The sequence below is a fragment of the Bos grunniens genome, chromosome 28 (assembly GCF_055505025.1).
Source record: "Bos grunniens cultivar Pamir isolate PY7600 chromosome 28, Bosgru_T2T1.0, whole genome shotgun sequence".
Classification (NCBI taxonomy): domain Eukaryota; kingdom Metazoa; phylum Chordata; class Mammalia; order Artiodactyla; family Bovidae; genus Bos; species Bos grunniens.
The window spans coordinates 29,271,695-29,295,121 of record NC_141192.1 but is presented as its reverse complement, the minus strand read 5'-3'; the positions used below and the strand labels follow the sequence as shown (position 1 = coordinate 29,295,121).

At 39.3% G+C, this 23,427-nt stretch overlaps 1 long non-coding RNA gene across 1 annotated transcript in view; it reads right to left on the bottom strand.

Annotated features, from left to right (window-relative positions):
* The window catches only part of LOC147343067 (uncharacterized), a 65,953-nt gene that overhangs the window by 19,964 nt on the left and 22,562 nt on the right, over positions 1 to 23,427 (bottom strand). The gene's annotated exons all lie outside the window — the stretch shown is intronic.

Genomic DNA, 23,427 nt, shown 5'->3' with positions numbered 1-23,427 from the left:
CTGGGTTCGATGCCTGGGTTGGAAAGATACCCTGGAGGAGGGCATGGCAATCCACTCCAGTATTCTAGCCTAGAGAATCTCCATGGACAGAGGAGCCTGGTGGGCTACAGCCCAATGGGTCACAAAGAGTCAGATGCAATTGAGCACGCACAGCACATATGATAATACTTAAATATATATTATACCATAGAAATATATTTATACCATAACAGAAATATATAATAAATCTGTTATATAAGTTATTTGAATAAGTTATATGAATCATCCTCCTGAATGAAGTCAGAACTCTTGATGAGGGGTCTAGTTGATGACATATCCATGGCATGTTGGACATTTTAGAGAATTGAATGGGATTTTACTTTTCACATTTCTATTATTTTTGTTCCTATAATCTGATCCCTTAATGGGAAGTTTCAGTCTTCCCGTCTACATTTGACTGAGATAAGAAGTACTTAGAAGTATAAGTTCCCTCTTTCCATACTTAACAGTGTTCAAATTTAATTTCCTAATATTTTGTCTAATTTGAGTTTAGATTTTTTTTTTATTTAGATTTCACAGGTTTGAAACTTGTGAATTTTCAGAGTCACTTTAATTTATTAGTATTTTATTTTTTGGGTGCCCCGTGCGTCTAGTGGGATCTTAGTTCTCCTTGAACAGGACTTGAACGTGGGCCACAGCAGTGGAAGTGGGAAGTGCAGAGTCCTAACCACTTAGGATTTCCCCTAGGGAATTTCCCTAGGCTCGCTGTAAGAAAATAAAATTCACTTTAAAAAATTCATCATGATAGGCTTATCATGTATGTCTACTCAAATAAAGTGACTTTAAGATCTTTAAAAACCCTGATTAAGAAAGAGTTAATTGCAGTTTAAGGCAATATCACTATAGTGTAGGCTGAATATTTGTAGCACTCATCAGGAATACTTTCTGTAAGGATCTGGCAGCCCTCATTGCTAGTCTAGCTCGGATTGCCTACATTATTTGAAAGTGATAAAAGCATATTTTTTTAAAGCATATTAAAGTAATTTTTTCCTACCATGAGTTTCTCCCAGTTCAGTCTGGCTTTTTCCCCTATTGTATCTGAGTTAAGGAGGCTTGACTGTATCACAAAATTCTGTAGTCCTGGTTGACGGTGTTACACTTCACCAATAGGTGGCACTGTCTAACGCATGATATGGTCAACAAACAAAATTCCCTTGTATGGATTTCTAGGTTCTGTAATGCTAATTAATTCCATACTTTATCAGCGTGGAAGGGTAGAAACTTGGAGCATTGTTTCCATTAAGCAAGGACTGCAGAGGGAAGTGGGGGCAGGGGAAGGAAGGGAACCGTGTGTGAACTTCTAGTCCTCTAGCTGTTTTAGAGAAAAGTCTGCAGAGCAACAGCTCATCAGCAGCATTCAAATTACCTGCACCAAACTTACGACATAAATACCTTTTTATGATTTATTGAGGCTAACTTTAAAGTTAGCTAGGACATTCAAATAATAGTGAAGAGTCAATCTATCAAATTCTGTTCCACGTGATGACTAAATTTTAGGGGGCAGAAAGGTTTTTGTCCGGCTATGCGTAACTGAGGCAGGATACCCTAACCCAGGGTTTTCATCTTTGTCACGTATCAGTGGTAAAGTGGACATGTGTTTTCAGAGGAATATAGGAGTTGGCCTTGAACACTTGACGAAACAGGCAATCTTTAGGGATTAAAAAGAGAAGAAAATCGCTGTTGGTGCAGATTCTCTCCTTGAGGATTTGAAGGCCTAAGTAAAATTTCTTTTTGAGAATAGAAGAGAAAAGATGCCTTTTTATAGTTGTAGTTTACCTCTTGGAAAGTTTATTTTTCTTTAGCTGTTTTTTTGAAAAAAAAAATTATTATAGAGGTTTGGAATGTACACGAAATTAGAGAAAATAATATAATAAATCTAAATATGCCTGTCACCCAGATTCAACTATAATTAGCATATGGTTAGTTTTATTTCATTTATAATTTCTCTCCCAGGCCTTACTCCTACCAATTCAATTATTTTGAAGTAAATGCTGGACACGATATCACTTTACTCCTAAATATTTCAATACGTATTTCTAAGAGACGAAGACACTCTATTTTAAAACTTTTTACAGTCAAGAAAATATTTCTTTAATATCATCCAATATACTCTCAATATTCAGCTTTCTCTTATTATTCATAACATTTAAAAATAGGTTTATTTTAATCAGGATTCTGCATATTGCATTTGGTGTAGCAGTTTTCCCTCTCTTTCTCTCTTCTTTTAAAATGACACTTATTTGTTGTAGAAACTGGATCTTGTGTGCGTAGAATATCCTACACTCTGAGGTTTAGTGATTATATTGCAGTGGGAACATTTGACATTTTCATATATCCTCTGTGTATTTCCCGTAAATTGGAAGTTAAATCTAGATGATTGATCATGTCAAGTTCAATTTTTTGTCAAGAACATTTCGTAGGTTATGCTGTGTATTCAACATTATATCACATTAAAGACATATGACCCACTCTTCTCTCTTCACTGTGTTTTTTATTTTACCTTATTGTATTTTATTTATTTATTTTTGTTAATATTAAGACTGACCAATCTTGGTGACTGACCAATCCCTGGTGGCTCAGACAGTAAAGAATCTGCCTTCTATATGGGAGACCCAGGTTCAATTCCTGGGTTGGAAGGAACCCTTGGAGAAGGGAAAGGCAACCCACTCCAGTATTTTTGCCTGAAGAATCCCATGAACAGAGGAGCTTGGCCGGCTACAGTCCATAGAGGTGCAGAGTGTGACAGGACTGAGCAACTAACACTTTCACTTTCTTTCGGATATTGTAGCCTGATTCATGTATCATTCCCCACAGGGTTTTAACAATCTCTGATGGCCATTGGCTAGAACTGTTATTTCATTAGCTACAAAATATATTCTACTCCAGTCATTTTTTCTGTAATTACTGAGTGGAATTCTTCTGTAAAGAATCCTTCCTTGTCGATTATTTGATTACCCTGAAATATAGTTAATACAGGAGTGGCAGGATTAATGCTTGATTTTCCCCTCTTTATCAAATTTCAGAACTAAAGGTTGGTGTCCCTAACAACTTTCAAATAGGACCCGTCCGTTTTTGAAAAAAATATATCATTGTGACCTCATATATTAAAATATATATTTGATAAGTTTTAATATATTATAGTTACTATACTTTTTGTGCACAAAATATTTTGCATTTGGCCAGTGGGAGTCCCTTTAACTTGGCTCCTATTATCTTTTGGCATGACTCCAGTGAATGCAGACAGCTTCTTTACTTTCTGGCATGACAAAATATTCCAGGTTTATGTTGGAATTTACTGCACCAGATCTGGAATCAGCCATCTCTCCCAGGCTGTCAGGTTCTTTTTTGTGGAAATGGTATTTAGAAACCACAGTCTGGGCACTAGGGGTGCTTCTTGCCACTGAGTTGATTATTACTTCAAGACCTTTTGTGTGAGCAGAGCTAGGTAGTAATTTTTTAAAAAATAAAATAAATTACAAGTATATTAGATTTTTTATTCAGATATATGTCTGTAGATCTCATTGACCTGTATTTTCTTTAATCATGCTTCAGACTTCTATAAGATCCAACTCGGGGAAAATTGAGTGCCTGATATTTAGTTTGGATTTAGTGAAATATATTTATGTGATTTTTCAGTTACTTTTGTGTAGTTAAGTTATTGCTAGTCATCAGTGTATGAATTACTTCTGTGGTTCTTGGAAGCAGAAACATGTGGATACTGGAGTAAAAACTAGGTTTGCTGATCTCTGGAAAATTCTTCCAACCATGAGACATGTTTAATTGTGAGTGAAGAATTCAGTACTTATCAACACCTAGTCAAAATGTAAGTCATCTGCAGTCAGGATTAATATTTGATAATGCAGTGTATCCAAAATAAAAACTAGTTACATTTTAAAAATGTATTGTAATCATGAAAAATATAATTTATTAAAATTCCCATACATGTAGGGTGCAAACTTACAGCAGAGTTACAAACAATAAAAAGTTGCATATTTTATGCATCTTAGTTATCAATAATAACAATGTTTTGATTTGTCACTTTAGAAAAGATTAAATTATTTTTTTTATTCTCGCTACAGAAATTGATATTAGAAAGTTGTTCTTATATGAAGAGATGTTGAAAACATTACAGCCAAAACTGTAACAGAGGTAAATATTGCAAAGATACCTCAGGCAGTTAATTAATGAGAATGTAGTTATTTTTGGCTTCTATGATAGTTGATTATTTGTCAGCTGTTTAAAATATATTTGTTGTGATTTTTCTTTTTAATCTAAGCAAATATGTACTTCCACACCTAATTTTGTGTTAAATTTTTTATTTTTTTAAAGTGCATGCATGCTTAGTCACTCAGTAGTGTCTGATTCTTTGTGACCCCATGGATTGTAGCCTGTCAGATCACTTGGTCCATGGGGATACTTGCCTGGAGGCAAGAATACTGGAGTGGGTAGCCATTACCTTCTCCAGGGGATCTTCCTGACCCCAGGATCAAGCCCATGTCTCCTGCATTACAGGCAGTTTCTTGACCATCTGAGCCAGCCCCTCAGATTCTAGAAACCTCATACCCCTACAAAATCTGAAGTTACTGGATGCTGCTGAAGTTACTGGGTTATTTATTTAGCCCCTCTCAATTTTAGCCCTCTTCTGCCCATCTGTGCCCTGAGACCTCTACAGATTGCCTTGCCTGGGCTTACAGGATGTTTGGCTTTTGGATGTGTTTAATTAAAGAGATATGCCAGCTGGAATTCAAAGGAAAGAATAAAGTTGGGACTGCTGCTACTGCTAAGTCGCTTCAGTCGTGTCTGACTCTGTGTGACCCCATAGACGGCAGCCCACCAGGCTTCCTCGTCCCTGGGATTCTCCAGGCAAGAACACTGGAGAGGGTTGCCATTTCCTTCTCCAATGCATAAAAGTGAAAAGTGAAAGGGAAGTCACTCAGTCGTGTCCGACTCTTCGCGACCCCATGGACTGCAGCCTACCAGGCTCCTCCACCCATGGGATTTTCCAGGCAAGAGTACTGGAGTGGGATGCCATTGCCTTCTCCAACTACAAAGTTACAGTAATCAAAACAGCATGGTACCAGAACAAAACAGGTATATGGATCAATGGAACAGAACAGAGAGCCCAGAAATAAAATCCACACACCTACAGTCAGTCTTTAGCAAAGGAGGCAAGAACATGTAATGGAGAAAAGACAGTCTCTTGAGTGTTTGGAAAGCTGGACGTCCACGTGTAAATCAATGAAGTTAAGGACACATCCTCATACAAAAATACACTCAAAATGTAAGACATGACATCATAAAATTCCATGGACAAAACATTCTGTGACATAGCTTGTACCATTCAGTCTCCCAAGGCAATAGAAATAAAAGCAAAAATAAACAAATGGGACCCAATCAAACCTATAAGCTTTTGTACTGCAAAGAAACCATCAATAAAACAAAAAGATAGCGTATGGACTGGGAGAAGATATCTGCGGATGACGTGACTGACAAGGGCTTAATTTCCAAAATATATTATACAAACAGGTCATACAACTCAATATCAAACAACCCAATCAAAAGATGGACAGAAGACCTAAATAGACATTTATCCAAAGAAGACGTACAAATGGCCAACAGGCATATGAAAAGATGCTGGGACAGTCATTCTTTTTGCTTCCTTCTGGTCCTGTCTCTCACCATAGTTGTGGCTGTTGAGTGTGCTTCTATAAGGCATCAGGACCTGGTGGAAGTCCTGATGTGGTTTCTGCTCTTTTAAGACTACAGTAACACTATTTTCTCCCTTTCCCCTTTCAGGTCTCAGATGTAATGACATTCTCCCAGGTACCTCACCATTCTTATCAATTTCCTTCATTCTGTTTGAGACTTATAGTTCCCTTGTTCAGTTCTTTTGGCCAGACTTTTTTGCATGTGCCATTCATTTTTTGCTGGGAATGATGAAGGTATTGAGGTTAAGCCTGAGTAGAGAAGGCTGAGATGGGGAATTAGCCAAAGCTTATTGGCTCCAGTTGATGCACACAGTACCTTTGCCTGCAGTTCCCTTTACAACTGGAAGCTGTGCCACGTCTGGACGCAGTTTAGGACATGTGACTCTGGTGAGGCAGGAATCCCCTGTGCTTAGGCTTTAGGCTTCACTGGGATACCCCATACCTGCTCCTCTAAGGACCCTGGGTGTCAACATGGAGTAGCATATGAGTCTTTGATTTCCCAAGATATCAATATCTCTACCCAGTTTTAGAATCATTCCCCTTTTTGCTGCCTGTTGTTCGCATCTCTCCCCTCCTTTCTCCTCTATTACTTTTATCATGATGTCTGCAACTAGTTTAGGCATGGGTTCTATAAGGAGAGCTCATGGTTCCAAGGAATTTATGTTTTATGTCTTGCAAAAATCCCCAAGGCCAAATGCGGAGAATTTAAATGCAATAGGTGAAAGGAAAATATAACTCCTTATCACCCAAATTCAAGTTATGTTTTTATGCCCCTAGACCATCCAGAATTGTTGTAGGGTGTTCAGTAGTGTGATACAAAGTATTTCCCAGAGTCTACATAGGGTGGATCTCGGCCTGTTTCTGTTCAAATCCACCTTCTTGTCTGTTTTTGCTCTGTTCTCTGTTACAAGAAACTCTGTTTCTCAGTCCTCTAGCATCTCTGTGGATTTGGCCAATGGGAAACACCCATATAAAGAAAATGTGAAGAAGGAGAGAAGCCACAATATGTCTCTTTTCCTTTCTGCTTTTGGTGGCATCTTGGCAGCATGTGTGCCTCTTTGGGTCTATATCCTGTTGGAAAACACCTCTCTTCATGGTCCCAGTATGGTTTCATCTTATACCTAGTGACCACAGCTCTCTATCTGGGGGCACAGTCCCCTCCCTGGCTTCCCCCAACCGTAGGATAGCAGGGATTTCTTATTGTTGGCAATCTATGGAATACCTCAGCATCTCCTATTCAGCACCTTAGTTTTTTTTTAATCACCTGAATAATCAGTTCCCTAGGTTCAATTCTGTCTGTTTGAAATCCACAAATTGTTTCTGTTTTCAGACTAAATTTCAAATGACATATTCTGTTTCTGCTCAGTGGGAGAATTTGTTTTTCTTTTTTTGGCCAGAAATTGTTTGTATGTAAAAAAGAGTAATCCAATCTATCTAGTTGAGGTAAAGGAGATTTATTGCAAATATACAGAACTAATGAAATTTGAGATTTGTTACAAGTACACAGAAAAAGATGCTTGTTTTACTGTCTGCTCTGAGCAAGCTTACCCCTCAGATGATAATGTGCACAAGCAGATTGAACTAAGCCACAGCTGACTATTTTACTATAACCTTAGGTCAACTTATACAAGGCTGCTGGAGAAAACTCTTGCCTCTTTCCAGTCTTAGGTTAGTTTCAAGCAGTGTCTGGGCAAGAGGGAAAAATGTAGTTCTGTAACTACCTGATTTGTTACACACTTAGACTGGACCAGAGACAGTGGAAGACATAACAATAGGTCAGTGGCACCCAGAAGATCCTCCATAATACAGACTTACGTTCACTCTCAAATTTCAACATCTTTTGTCTGCTGACTTAATTTTATTCTCTGGTGGCTCAGATGGTTACGAATCTGCCTGAAATGCAGGTGACCCAAGTTCAATTCATGGGTCAGGAAGATTCATGAGTCAGGAAGACCCACTCTAGTCTGGAGAATCCCATGAATAGAGGGGCCTGGTGGGCTACAGTCCATGGGGTTGCAAAGAGTTGGACATGACTGAGTGACTAACACTTTTACTTTATTTTATTCTCTGTAGTTAACCCTTCCCATACTTCTTTCCAGGCCTTTCCTGTTTTATCTTCTTTTTACTTTATTTTCATGTTTTTTTTTTTTCTTTTTATAATATATTTGACATGGGGAAAGAATCCCGTGTCCAGGACAAAAAGAATGAGTAATGCACATACCCTCCAGTGCATTTGGTCAACCTCCAGCTGTAATTGTGAGGTCTCATTTCATTTCATATAACTTCGTTCAGTGTTCCCTTTATTAGTTTGACTGTTTCCATAAAGCGAAGAACTTGAAAATATTCCTCAATATCATGATTATATATATTTTATTTTTATCTGAACCTTCTTCATCTGACTATACTGCTTTCTCAGATTATGTTATAAGATGGGCAAAACTAGGGCATCCTAGGGAACCTCAGCAGTGGAAGTCTGTGGTTTTCAAGAGGTACCTGACGATGAATGTCTCAGCTCCCACCTGCCTCGGGTCCTGTTTCTTAATTTAGTAGATCTGATGGAGTCGCAGTATACAGACTGGTTTCAAAGTTGTGAGAAAGGGGCTCTCTATTTGATTGCTGTCTCCTCATCTCTTAATTTACTAATATGCCTGGTTCATAAGGGATTTGATTGTGATCTTAGTATTTTACCTATTCCTTCCCCTCTAAGTTGTGGAGATTGACTTTTACTCTCTATAAAAAGCAAAAATAAAGATACCGATGCCAGTCATTTCAACACTAGGAGTAATATTACTTTATTATTATTATTATTATTTATTTGGCTGCAGCAGGTCTAAGTTGCGGCATGTGGGACCTTTAGTTGTGGCAGAAAAACTCTTAGTTGTGACATGTGGGATCTAGTTCCCTGACCAGGGATTGAACCCAGGTACCCTGCATTGTGACCCCGGAATCTTAGCTCTTGGACCACCAGGGAAATCCGTCAATAAGAGGGAATTACTACTTTTAATAAAAATGAGTGTTATTACAATACACTTCAGAAAATGTGGAATTTCAACTTGGTTCGCAGTCACAATCTTGCTGAGCACCCTTATTTTTCTTGGCCCTTCTGCACAGGTATTGTTGGTCTAGGTATATCCTCCAAGATGCTGCCAAGAAATGGACTCTAGAAGTGGTTGTCTCTAGTGGGGCTGATCTGTAGATTTAGAGTGCCTGAGCCCGTAATGACCACAGTTTGTTTGGATCTGTTTTGGAGTTCTGCAGAATTAGAAAGCCACTAATCAAAATTACCACTTTGGCTCCTTATTCATTAACCAGTCCGTGCATGTTAAATAATTGCACAATCACTGAAGACCAAGAGCCTTGAGGCCTACTAATGACTGAACCATAGGTAGCAGGAAAGGTCTGGACATTTCTGCAGTTATTGAACTCTGATAGAGGTGACACATGGACCAGAGTCCCGGGTAATGAACAAGGATCTAGGGAAGGTACCCTCCATGATTTCAGCTTTTGCTGAGATGCTACCCTCATATGTCTTTAGACAGAATGTGAGGTCACTTCCCAGGTTCTAAAAGCCTAATAGGTATCAGGGCAAAATGACCAGGTAGACGTGCTAGGCTTAATATTTATAATGGTAACATCAAGCTTGTTCATGTGGCTAACAGTTTAATGGACTTTGGTGAGAGATTATGTGGTAATTAGGGAATGTATATATATGTTTGTATGATATGATTTCTAAAAGGTATTTTTAAAGGCAGGAAGAATAGAAACGCTTTCTACATCAAGCTATACAGTGTTAAGGTGCCTTCCTCACCTATCACTCCCACCATCAATATTGGGGCTGGACTAGATGTGGCAGAATTTGGCCTGAAGATGAGGTATAGATCATTTTATATCAATCATAGAAGAACTGGATTGTGAGCCACAGGAATTTTATGTGTAGACATAAAGGCACAATTTCTAGATAATAAGATATCCCTTAAGCGTATTGCTGCAAAGTGTTTTGACTGAAAGAAAACCCCCCTTGAAAATCAACTGATCCGTTGTCCTTACTAAAAATCAGCAATTAAGAGCAGTTTTCAGACAGGACCTGAGAATTTTTTTTAGTGAGTAACCAGGAATGTAGCGTGTAAGAAAATGGAAATCTAAAGTCTATGAGAATCTTCATGGAACATAGAAAAAGGAGTAAAGGATGAGAAAGCAAAAATCTGAATTGTGTCAAGCCAGAGATATTTCACTTATCACATGACCAAAGGTGTTCACCAGCTTCTTATCAAGCTGCACTTCAATATTCGTAACAGACACCAGATAACATAATATTGTTTGTGGTAGATAATGATGTGTACTTTTGCTTCTCCCTTTAACATTGTTTCCTTTGTGGGTTCAAATGTTTGTGATTTATTAATTTTACTGTCTTTATAAAATTCTGAGTTAAGAAACCCATCCAAGTGTTGTTGAAGAGAGAGCTCAGCACCAGGTGATCTTGTGAGATTTCAGAAAGAACTCTGATTTTCAGAGTGCTAAGACAAGATTGCATATTAAAAAACAGAGACATTACTTTGCCAACAAAGGTCCATCTAGTCAAGGATATGGGTTTTCCAGTAGTCATGTATGGATGTAAGAGTTGGACTGTGGAGAAAGCTGAGCACTGAAGAATTGATGCTTTTGAACTGTGGTGTTGGAGAAGACTCATGACAGTCCCTTGGACTGCAAGGAGATCCAACCAGTCCATTCTGAAGGAGATCAGCCCTGGGTGTTCTTTGGAAGGACTGATGCTGAAGCTGAAATTCCAGTACTTTGGCCACCTCATGTGAAGGGTTGACTCATTGGAAAAGACTGATGCTGGGAGGGATTGGGGGCAGGAGGAGAAGGGGACGACAGAGGATGAGATGGCTGGATGGCATCACCGACTTGATGAATGTGAGTTTGAGTGAACTCTGGGAGTTGGTGATGGACAGGGAGGCCTGGCGTGCTGCGATTCATGGGGTCGCAAAGAGTCGGACATGACTGAGCAACCGAACTGGACTGAACTGAAGACCAGATTGGGTGCACACCACAGAGAATGCTGCTGTACTGTGGCTGATTTCAGACTGGGTATTTCACAAGTCAGATATAGGAATCAAAGGAGAAACAAGTTTCCATTGGAACAAGTGGCTAGAAACAGCTGTAAATGATAGCCAAGGAGTCAATATTGGATGCTGTTTAGAGTTAAAGATGGTCACACATAAACTTATCTGTGTGTAGTAGCCCAAATAACCTAGCTCAACCAGTTAGTAACTTTGTGACCTTAGACTGAGAATTTATTCATTCTGTGACTCGGTTTCCCTGTTCTGTAAATGGGGTGGGTATAATAATTCTTCAGAGTTGGGAGGATTTGATGAGATAGTGTAAGGGAAACAATTGGAAAATGAGTTCAATAAATATTAATGTTGATAATAATCACATCCATAATCTCACTAAAATAAGGGCTGATATGAAATTAAAACTACAGTTTGAAAGCACGGCTTTTAGTCATGACTCTTAACAATTATTGGAGAAGGAAATGGCAACGCACTCCAGTATTATTGCCTGGAAAATCCCATGGACAGAGAGGACCCTGGAAGGCTACAGTCAATGGGGTCACAAAAGAGTTGGACATGACTTAGCAACTAAACAATCACTGACATTATACCCCAAGTAAGTCATAGAATTTTAGGGCTGGAATGTGGGAGTGATTTTGAGATTACCTTATTCAGTTCCCTCAATTTATGTGAAGTAATTGCGGCCAGAAAATTTTTGTTCAAGGCCACTCAGTTAGTGGATAGTAGCCTGAATTATAGTCTTTGGCCTCTCTTCAATAAACTTGGCCCTTTATTTCTCCATGTGAAGATCAAAGTATTGAATTATATTAATTTCACCCCACTTTCAATGAAAATATAGATTCTTTTTAAAACTTTAAAGCTTCAGTTTTAATTAGTTAATTTTATTAAAAAATTTTTTAATTTAATTTTTATTTTATATTAGAATATAGTTGATTTACAGTGTTTGTTATAGCTTTGGGAATACAGCAAAGTGATTCAGTTATACATATATATATATCTCCATTCTTTTTTATATTCTTTTCCCATATAGGTTATTTCATAATATTGAGTAGGGTTCCTTGTGTTATTCACTAGATCCTTATTGACTATCAATTATATATAGTAGTGTGTATATGTTCATTGAGATTAACATATTGGTTATTTTAAATTGTTAATATATTCAACAGATATTTATGTCTAAATCTGAACATATGCATATTCTGTAACAGAATTCCACTCGTAGGTACGTACCCTACAGAAATGTGTAAAGCAAAAGATGTTCATAAGAGCACTGTTTCCATTAGCCCCAAACTGGATCCTCCGTGAATGCCCATTGGCCACTGAAAGGGCAAATGAACTGGTACCTGCGTGCAGTGGCACATTGTACAGCGAGGAGGATGAGTGACCACAGCTACACAATAGTGATGCATCTCACCAGTGTCATGCTGAATGAAAAATCATACACAAAGCATTTCACATCGAAGCACTGGGCTGGAAGAAACACAAGCTGGAATCAAGATTGCCGGGAGAAATATCAATAACCTCAGATATGCAGATGACACCACCCTTATGGCAGAGAGGGAAGAAGAACTAAAGAGCCTCTTGATGAAAGTGAAAGAGGAGAGTGAAAAAGTTGGCTTAAAGCTCAACATTCAGAAAACAAAGATCATGGCATCTGGTCCATCACTTCATGGGAAATAGATGGGGAAACAGTGGAAACAGTGTCAGACTTTAATTTTTTGGGCTCCAAAATCACTGCAGATGGTGACTGCAGCCATGAAATTAAAAGACGCTTACTCCTTGGAAGGAGGATTATGACCAACCTAGATAGCATATTGAAAAGCAGAGACATTACTTTGCCAACAAAGGTCCATCTAGTCAAGGCTATGGTTTTTCCTGTGGTCATGTATGCATGTGAGAGTTGGACTGTGAAGAAAGCTGAGCACCAAAGAATTGATGCTTTTGAACTGTGGTGTTGGAGAAGACTCTTGAGAGTCCCTTGGACTGCAAGGAGATCCACCCAGTCCATTCTAAAGGAGATCAGTCCTGGGTGTTCTTTGGAAGGACTGATGCTGAAGCTGAAATTCCAGTACTTTGGCCACCTCATGCAAAGAGTTGACTCATTGGAAAAGACTCTGATGCTGGGAGGGATTGAGGGAAGGAGGAAAAGGGGACGACAGAGGATGAGCTGGCTGGATGGCATCACAGACTCGATGGACGTGAGTTTGAGTGAACTCCGGGAGTTGGTGATGGACAGGGAGGCCTGGCGTGCTGCGATTCATGGGGTTGCAAAGAGTCAGACACGACTGAGCAACTGAACTGAACTGAACTGAATTCCATTTATAAAAAAATCCCACCATAAGCAAAACTAGACTATGCTGTTGAAATGGGGATGGTGGTTACTCTTAGGATGGGTAGTAAAAAGTGAATTAAAGGGTTTCTGAGGTCCTGGTAATGGTTTATTTCTTGCTCTGGGTTCTGCATAGATGTGCTCAGATTATGACAGTTTATATTTTATACCTATGACACGGGTACTTCTCTGTATGTATGTCATACCTTAAGTGAAGTAAAGTGAAGTGAAGTCACTAAGTCGTGTCCAACTCTTCCGACTGCATGGACTGTAGCCCACCAGGCTCCTCAGTCCATTGGATTTTCCAGCATGAATACTGGAGTGGGTTGCCATTGACAACACGTGACACTGAAAAAAACTTTTTTTTTTTTTTTTTTACTGTTTATCTTAGGTGTCATACCTTAGTAAAAGATGAACAGTAAAAAAAATTTTTTGAGTGTCACGTGTTGTCAGCCACTAATCCAGGAACTGGGGATAATATAATGAACATACCTGACAATAGTCCTGCCCTCGTGAAGGCTGTTTTTAGTGTGGAATGGAGGCGATGGATGAAGGCAGAGAAGGAAGGCTGATGTTATTATAGAACTGTAGCTGGTCAGTGATCACTGCATTAAGTGGCTCCTAGTAGCTGTCTTTGTTGTCTTCCAATTTCTGATAGACATCTTCTTTCATTCTGTCACTAAGTTCTTTTAAATATTATTACCTTTTAAAGTCTGTAATTCTTCTTTTCTTGGCTGTCTGCTGATTTCCAAGTGGTTTTAGATTCATTTTTCATCAGTACATTAATGGACATACGCCAGTTACCACAGAGTGTTCATTTCTGATAAAGGAATAAAAACACAGCAAGCTAGAAAAACTTGCTACGGCAGCCAGTAGTGTATGGGACCTATTACAGCCGTGTAAGTAACCTCAGCAGCAATCTGTTTACAAAGGAAAGACCATTTGCTTTCTAAGATCTATTGCCCATTTAGTGACCTCACTGACAGATGTAACATTATTCAATATTATTGTCACATGTTTCCAAAGTTGTACTTTAATTGCCTTTCAGACAAAAAGAATGCTTTAATTATTATGCCTAATTGTGCAGAGAGAACAATTGCAAAAGCTGAGATATGCATTGATGTTCCAGTGTGCTTTTATGGAGTTAATGAAGTCCAAGAATCAAAAGAAAAATGCTGAGAAAACAGATGAGGAACTCTTTGGGAATGTGCAAAGGCTTTTATTGGGACCACATAGAAGGGCCCTAATAGAGGGAAAGAAAGATACTAATTAGAGGGGAGAATACAGTTATTTTTGTGTCAAAATGTCCCTGTGGACTGAGGGGCTGCAACTCTAGCTTGATTTTTTTTTTTTTAGTTGGAGTATAGTTGCTTCACAATGCTGTGTTAGTTTCTACTGTACAGCAAAGGGAATCAACTATATGTATTCGTGCATCCCCTCTGTTTTTTTTTTTTTTTTTTATGGATTTCCTTCCCATTTAGGTCACCACAGAGCATTGAGTAGACTTTCCTGTGCTGTACAATAGGTTCTCATTAGTTGTCTATTTTATATGCAGTGGTGTATATATATATATATATATATATATATATATATATATATGTATGCCAATAGCTTGAGTTTTTAATGAGGTTAATGGTATTACTTAATTTAAAGTTTTAGGAGTACAGTACTACATAGTAATGGTTCCTTTGGTGGGACTTATGGTGAACATGTTTTCAGCTGTTATCCCAGCCCCTTGTTTTCTGGTAGTTTCCCTGCCCTCATCTCAGTCTGTAGTGGGTGTGTTGTCCCTGTTAGCCACTTTTTTCCAGAGCGTGATTCTGTCCAGAGGTTACTTCCGATTAGAGGAAGGCAAGAGCTCCCATTTCAATTGGAACAACTTTCTTTCATTATGGTCACAGTTGGTTGATCAAGAGGTAAGCCACTTTTTCAAGTGTGGTGAATTCTTTCTCCAGGAATTTCAGGTTTGGTCTTAGAAAAATTGGTTCCTCTTTGGGTGGTATGTACATGTGTTTGCTGCTGCATGCATGTGCTAAGTCGCTTCAGTCATGTCCAACTCTTTGCAACCCCATAGACTGTAGTCTGCCAGGCTCCTCTGTTCATGGGATTCTCCAGGCAAGGATCCTGGAATGGGTTGCCATGCCCTCCTCCAGAGGATCTTCCCAACCCAGGGATCGAACCCACATCTCTTACATCTCCTGCATTGGCAGGTGATTGCTGTTAGTAGTCATCTTTTTCTGTGATGGGCCTTTCTTCAAAAGGGAAATAAATAACGCAGATGCACAGTGGGAAGCAAAGTTGAGAGGTGAGTGTGCTTGCGGTCATTCTAGTCCCTGGGTCCTGTCCACTCATGGGGCCAAGGGGGCATTTCTGTTACTGGATTTCATGAGAATATTAATTACCTTGGAATGGCAGAGTGGGTTTTTGTACTTGCAAACAACAACCCTGCCTACTACAGTCTCCTTACTTTTTTTTACAATGACCCTTTTCTGCAGACAATAGCCTGTGGGTTATTACTATACAATTCAGTAAGTCAACTCAACTCCCTTTCAGATTAAAATGAGTTTTAAATAAATAACTGATAAACAAAGGAATAAATGCCTGTTTTAGAAATCCTAAGAAGGGCTTCACTTTCATTTCACATTTGAAATTATATTTTACTAAATGATTAATTTTAGAAACCATTCCATTTTAAAGCTGAAAGGGATCTCTACTCTAGGTTTTTTTTTTTTTTGGTTGGGAAAACTGGAGCCCAGGGAAGTCAGCAGAGCTACCTAGATCTTGTGGTTCATCAGTCATAATAGGACTTTTCTATTTGGAATAGTAAGCAGATTGTACATAGATCACTGAAGACTCTGAGCCTAAAGGTAGAGAGCTAAATTCCAGAGTGAATGGGAGCCTGGGACAGTGGGAGCGCTAGGAATAGTGCCTGGACAGGATAGCTGTGAATTCGATGCTGGGTCCCTAAACACCAAACTTCATCCCATGCCCTCTTGTGGCCTGACCCATCATACTTCTGTGTTTTAGCAAAGACCTCAGAAATCTGCATTTTGCAGTTGCTATCTCCTTCTTTCTATCTTCGAAACTCAGAACTCTTACTTCACTCCAGTCTCCTTGGAGGAACCCATAGGTTAGGACCATATGGAAGACCATTTTGAGAAAGTATCTTTGTTACCAGCTGTCAGAGATCAGAGAAAGGCATAGTTTGTTGAGACTACAGACAGGACATGGACCAGGATGCACTTTGGGAGAACATGTTCTTTTTCAAAAGAGAGATAAATCAAGGAACTCTGAGTAATGAACTCATCTAGTCAGAGGTGAGGGAGAATTAACTAGATATTTGTACATTTTCTGGGTGGCAGAGGACACCTGTCTGAATTTCAGTCTATTGCTTAGGTTGGCAAATAAGTTGTCCTCTCCATACCTCAATCAGTTCATCTTTTTGAAGGGGAAATTGGCTAATACACATAGTTGTATGGCTTAAATGAGAAACACACACACACAAAATTTAGCACAGGAAGTCCCCATTGTAAGTTAGTATTAAAACTGGGAAAGAATAATTTTTTAAAAGGTAAGATCATGAGTCTCACAGAGATATGAAAAGAATGTGTGTTTAAGATTTTGTTCAACTCATTTTTAAATAAGAATAACTGTTTCAAAATGGAGAATCCATAGAACAGACTCATTGCTAGACCAGGAATATTGAAGTTAACTGCTCTAAACAGGGCATACATAGTTTTCCACTGGAGGTGCCCAGTAATCTTCTTTGCTTATTCCAAATTTCCTGGCATTGCTGTAATTATTATTAATTCATCTTAGCTGAGCTCCCCCGTTCATGCCCACTTATCAAGAATGACGCTACTCCTGACATATCATAAATCTCATGTGCCTCAAACCCACATTTACAGTGTAAATAGTCCTGCCCATTCCAGGTAGATTGTGCAATAGAGTTCCACTATTACAACCCCTATTATCAAGGCTTCAAGTCTTGGCCATAACTTACCAGCTTGGCTTAAAGTCAAAGGATGAAAAATATGTCGAGGCTTAAATAAGAAATAAAAGCGGAAGTGGTCATGCTGGTAATTTACCCCTTTAGAAAATGTCTAGGGCTATGAAAACTAAATCCACTGTTGGCAGTGCACGCTCAAGCTAGAAAGTCTATTTAGTGTGGGAAATAGTACTCAACCTTTCATTTTCAGCAATTTAATCAAATCGCTCCTGCTCTCTCAAATATTTATTTAGCCTCCTATAATTTATGGTAACCATGGCACTTAGTATTACCCAGGTGTTAAATCTAATACAAAAAAGGTAAAAAGAATAGTAAAGAAGTATCAAGTGATGCCCAGGGGAACTTATTAAGTGTATTTCATTTAAATAATCCAATTCCACGAATTGAGGCAGAATTCTTAGAAAAAAGTACAACTTGAAAGAACTTGGTTTAAATTGGAGCAGGCATTTCACCTGCAAGCTGCTCAGATCATTAATTTTAATAATTTCTGTTGCATACTCCGTGAGTAGACTGCTTTATAGTTATTTCGGTGGTTGTTACCTACTGCTGTTCTGTGATATAATCAGATGAATATTAGGATCACTATTTGAAAGAGTCACAAAGGAGCCAGTGACTTGTGCAAGGCCATGGGCAAGACCAGAGACGCACTGTTTTAGTTTAGCTAATTCTTATCTCTTCTACAAAATCCTGAGGTTTCTTCTGCTGAGAAACAGATCATTCTGGAGGTGAGCAATGTCACCGGGAGGTCTGCCACTCCTCCAGTCTCTCCTCAGAAATCACTGAGTTTCATACCTTCTTCTCCAACAGCCCCCAATTCCATGTCTCTTCCTGGGCTCAGCTTGGGAATTTCTTGCATGGTTGCCATTTCATCATGCCTGCAAACCCATTTGGAAGAGGAGGATTCATCCAGAAGCACACCGGGTCTGCCTGGTGTGGACTCATGCTGCAGGCTACGCAAAGAAGTAGAAGGAGCCAGGAGACTGGACTCTAGGTCTGACTTTGCCACTGTGTAATTGCATGCCTTTGGGCTAATTTAAAATTTTTATCCTGAGCACTTTCGCACCATGTGAGCTAATTTAGTAGGAGAAAAATGACTGTAAGGAACTTTCTAATACTGATATGCTAACATTACAGTGCAGACAGCATAAGCTTTGGTGGTTCAGAACTTGGCTGTGCCCTTTCAGTTCAGTTCAGTTCAGTTCAGTTGCTCAGTCATGTCCGACTCTTTGCAACCCCATGAATCGCAGCACACCAGGCCTCCCTGTCCATCACCAACTCCCGGAGTTCACCCAGACTCACGTCCATTGAATCAGTGATGCCATCCAGCCATCTCATCCTCTGTCGTCCCCTTCTCCTCCTGCCCCCGATCCCTCCCAGCATCAGAGTCTTTTCCAATGAGTCAACTCTTCACATGAGGTGGCCAAAGTACTGGAGTTTCAGCTTTAGCATCATTCCTTCCAAAGAAATCCCAGGGCTGATCTCCTTCAGAATGGACTGGTTGGATCTCCTTGCAGTCCAAGGGACTCTCAAGAGTCTTCTCCAACACCACAGTTCAAAAGCATCAATTCTTTGGCACTCAGCCTTTTTCACAGTCCACCTCTCACATCCATACATGACCACAAGAAAAACCATAGCCTTGACTAGACGGACCTTTGTTGGCAAAGTAATGTCTCTGTTTTTGAATATGCTATCTAGGTTTGTCATAACTTTCCTTCCAAGGAGTAAGCGTTTTTTAATTTCATGGCTGCAGTCACCATCTGCAGTGATTTTGGAGCCCAGAAAAATAAAGTCTGACACTGTTTCCACTGTTTCCCCATCTATTTCCCATGAAGTGGTGGGACCGGATGCCATGATCTTCGTTTTCTGAATGTTGAGCTTTAAGCCAACTTTTTCACTCTCCTCTTTCACTTTCATCAAGAGGCTTTTGAGTTCCTCCTCACTTTCTGCCATAAGGGTGTTGTCATCTGCATATCTGAGGTTATTGATATTTCTCCCGGCAATCTTGATTCCAGCTTGTGTTTCTTCCAGTCCAGCGTTTCTCATGATGCACTCTGCATATAAGTTAAATAAGCAGGGTGACAATATACAGCCTTGATGTACTCCTTTTCCTATTTGGAACCAGTCTGTTGTTCCATGTCCAGTTCTAATTGTTGCTTCCTGACCTGCATACAAATTTCTCAAGAGGCAGGTCAGGTGGTCTGGTATTCCCATCTCTTTCAGAATTTTCCACAGTTTATTGTGATCCACACAGTCAAAGGCTTTGGCATAGTCAATAAAGCAGAAATAGATGTATTTCTGGAACTCTCTTGCTTTTTCGATGATCCAGCGGTTGTTGGCAATTTGATCTCTGGTTCCTCTGCCTTTTCTAAATCCAGCTTGAACATCAGGAATTTCACGGTTCACATATTGCTGTGTCCTTTAGTAAGTACTGTTTCATGAATTTAAAGAATTACTTAATGTCTTGAACCTCAGTTTCTACACCTGTAAAATGGTGATACTACCTCATGGGGGTTGCTATAAGGATGCTGTTGTTGTTTAATTGCAAAGTCCTGTCTGACTCTTTTGCAACCCCATGGACTGTAGCCCACCAGGCTCCTTTGTCCATGGGATTTTCCAGGCAAGATTACTGGAATGGGTTTTTGTTTCCTTCTCTAAGGGATCTTCCTGACCTAAGGATTGAACCCATGTCTCCTGCATTGCAGGTGGATTCTTTACCACTGAGCCACCTGGAAAGCCTATAAAGATAGTCTGCAATATGTTTAATGTGTTGGAACCAAATATATGTGCACTAAATGATAACTATTATTTTTACATATTATATCAGGACAAAGCCCTCCCCAAATTAAGTGTTTTTATTTTTCCTTCTAATTTTACATCCAATATTGGAAAAAGGAGAATGGGAAAGTTCAGATATATTAAATGGCATGCTACTTTTCTTTTTTAAACCATATAAACTAGGTTATTTATTCATTCAGGTGACATTTATCCATATATTAGGTAAACATATATTGGTGACCCGTGGCACATGTTCTGTCTCAGGATAGGGTTTATAATGTATCTTCTGTGTAGGTGAAATTCCCTTTCTTGAGTGGTGATTGTTCAGAGAGTGCGAAATGATTTTGTTGGTATCTTCAGCAAAATCTGGACCATTCACTCAGATTCAATCGTGCAGAGAAATATTATTTTCAAGATAAATAAGAAGCAGCAGCTTACATTAGAAAGAAAGACGAGATGGTCTTTCTGCATTCACCTTCCACACTGATTGTGAGTGAGTCCCAGAATGGTCACTGAACTTGCTCGGGGCTCTGTTCTGCTTGTGCTGTGACTTGTCAAACCAGATAGATCCTGGTGGTAGTTCCATAGAGGCATTGCTGAGTCTATGCTAATTAGAAATCAGTTACTAAAACTTGAGGAATTAAATGCCGATGATCTGTGGTTTGGATGCTACTGTTTCCCTTCATTAACACAGAAACCAAGAATACTGACAAACAGTACTGCTGACAACAGCACTGGTGTGTCTGTATTTTAAATCCATTGGTTCACTTAGACTCGAAGCGACACATGTTCCTACTCTCTGATGATCAAGGATTGTGTGTGTGTGTGTGTGTGTGTGTAAGGACAATATGGGTCTTGTTCCAGTGTGTTCATTCTCCTGCAGCTTCGCTGTTCCAGCCATACTCCATCTGCTTCTATTTATCCCAAGTCTGTTAATGCCACAATAACATCAGGAGCTCTGCCTGGATGAAGCCTACAAATATGCCTCAGGATCATTCAAATAATTGATGCTTAATTAATAAGTCAAAGAATTACTGACTTTTAACACATAGAAATGGAAAATCTTTCCACTGGTCCCAAAGATGACTTTTTCTGAACTGGCCGTAAAGAAGGTAATTATTTCCCCTAAGCTTTGGGATAATGTATGGAAAAATTGTCAAATCAATTTTTCCAATTAAAAATATTAAAATAGTTTCAATCTTATTACAAAAACAAAATATATTTACTATGGAAAATTAGAAAACAAGTCTAATTCTACCAACTTGATAAGGCCTTTGGTGATACTTAATACATACCAAGATGAATTCTGTTTGGCCACCTGAGATTGTGGCAGAATATTCATCTTTTAAGGCTTTTTTCCCCCTTAATCTGAATTTGGCCTCAGAAGCTTTCTCAACACAGTGCTTTGTGTGATCCATAATCCTTGATCAGAGTTGGTCAGTTGGTTGACACCTTTGTCCATCTCTTGTTCCTTTCCAAAGCCTTTGCTCTAGCCCAACTATTCATATATACATGTATTTTGATAAAAGTTAATTTATTTTATGGAGCTTCCATGATGGCTCAGACAGTAAAGTATCTATCTGCAATGCTGGAGACCTGGCTTCAGTCCTTGGATCAGGAATATCCCCTGGAGAAGGGAATGGCTACCCACTCCAGTACTCTTGCTTGGAGAATTCCATGGACAGAGAAGCCACGGCTACAGTCCATGGGGTTGCAAAGAGTCAGACATGACTGAGCAACTAACACTTAGTGGCTTCAGAGCAATCAACTGCTTTATGAATGTGATACCATCCATCCTGTTTTCTGTAAAAGGTGCAACTCTTGCACACCAAGTCAAAGAATTTTCTCCACAGCTTCAGGGAACAGTGAGATAAGGGTAGGAAGTTACAAAGTCTTAAACAGACAATCACAGAAACCAGCTCTGCAAATGAGCTTTACTTTGAATAGTTTAAATGCAAAATTGTCAAAAGGAGACTATTGTGGTAAAAATACTTAATACCCAATATTTCGTGTTAGGCCTGTGTGCTTTCCAAATAAGGTGTCCCCTGTCTTTCTAAATTACCAAGTGTAAAAGCTGTAATGTTATATGTTCCCGAGGGGCAGAGAGTAATTCAGACATGAAGTAATTTTAATAGAAATCATTCCTCTTTTCTTGGCAAGAGAAGAATTTCAGTAGGAATTTTTCAAAATTACAAAATATCCTTCCCTGGGGGATTCATGCCGCCACTTAGCAGTTTTCTCATTTCATTTAACACAAATATTTTGATCCTCAAGGGGAAGTCTGCTCAGTTACAGTTTCTGCATTACTGTCTCCCAAAGATAAACGAGGTGCTTTTCTCCAAAATGGACACAGGAGAGGTAAGGTGGGAGGAAAATGATAGAAATCCCAGGAAGAAATTTCTAACAAAACAAATCATTTACCTTAAAAATGGAAACATCCTCCGATTCCTATGTCATTTTTTTCTCAGAATGTTTTCAAAGAGGAAAGATACTATTTTTCTTGAGAAAGCTAGCCTGAAGGAAAAAGAAATGAAGAGAATCGTGTGAAACAACTAAGAGTTTCTTCTGTCTTATCAGTTCAGGTGGATTGCAATGGTCTCCTGGGTGGGAAGATGGGTGGAGAAGGAATTTTGAAGCTTCCTCTGGATTTAACTAGAAAGAGCTCTCTGACTGAGTATCAGGGTCTGCTGGAGAGTTGTCAATGAGGGTGCTTTCTGTTTGGCCCCTGGGTGCATGATAACTCTAGAAGAGTCAGCCCCCCTGTGAGGAAGGTGTGACCTGTTCTTGGTGTCTCTTCCCAAATGTCTTCTGCCCTCAAAATCTTCTGAAACTTAGTACTTACACCTGCCCTTCCTAACCAACATGAATAATTCTAGTTTGTCCCTTGGATAATTCCACTGAGATTCTACTCTTTGCCAGATAAGAAGCAAAGGGATTTCTCAGATTGGATCATAAGTTGCATCATCAGTGGGTTTCACCATGTATGTCAGTCACCTCGTAGAAAAATTTGAGTTTGAATTCAGTGGTTATAATGTCAGGCAGCATGAGGTGGCTAGGAAAAATATTTGAAAGTGTGTAGCTGTTTCTGTCTTCATCCAAGTGGGCATCTTCCTATTCTCTTTCCCTACGTGATTGATGTTGCTCTTAAGATCAACTTAAGTATCACATTTTGGTGATGAAACCATTACTTTCTTCAAGGGTAAGTGGTTGTAAGGCTTTTAGTGAGTGTGTTAATCACTCAGTTGTGAACCCATGGACTGTTGCCCACCAGGCTCCTCTGGAGCTGGCAAAAATACTGGAGTGGGTTGCCATTGAAGAAGGCACTTAATAAGCTTTCAAGTAAACATAAATGTTTACAAATAAACTTAAGTTCACAGCGCCTCTGTGGTCCTTCAATACCAGGCTTGTGTCAGGACTCAGGAAGTTCATTTAGCTTACCTCAGTGAAGAACGTAAACCCTACAATCCTGAGAACATGGCCCATGTACATCTT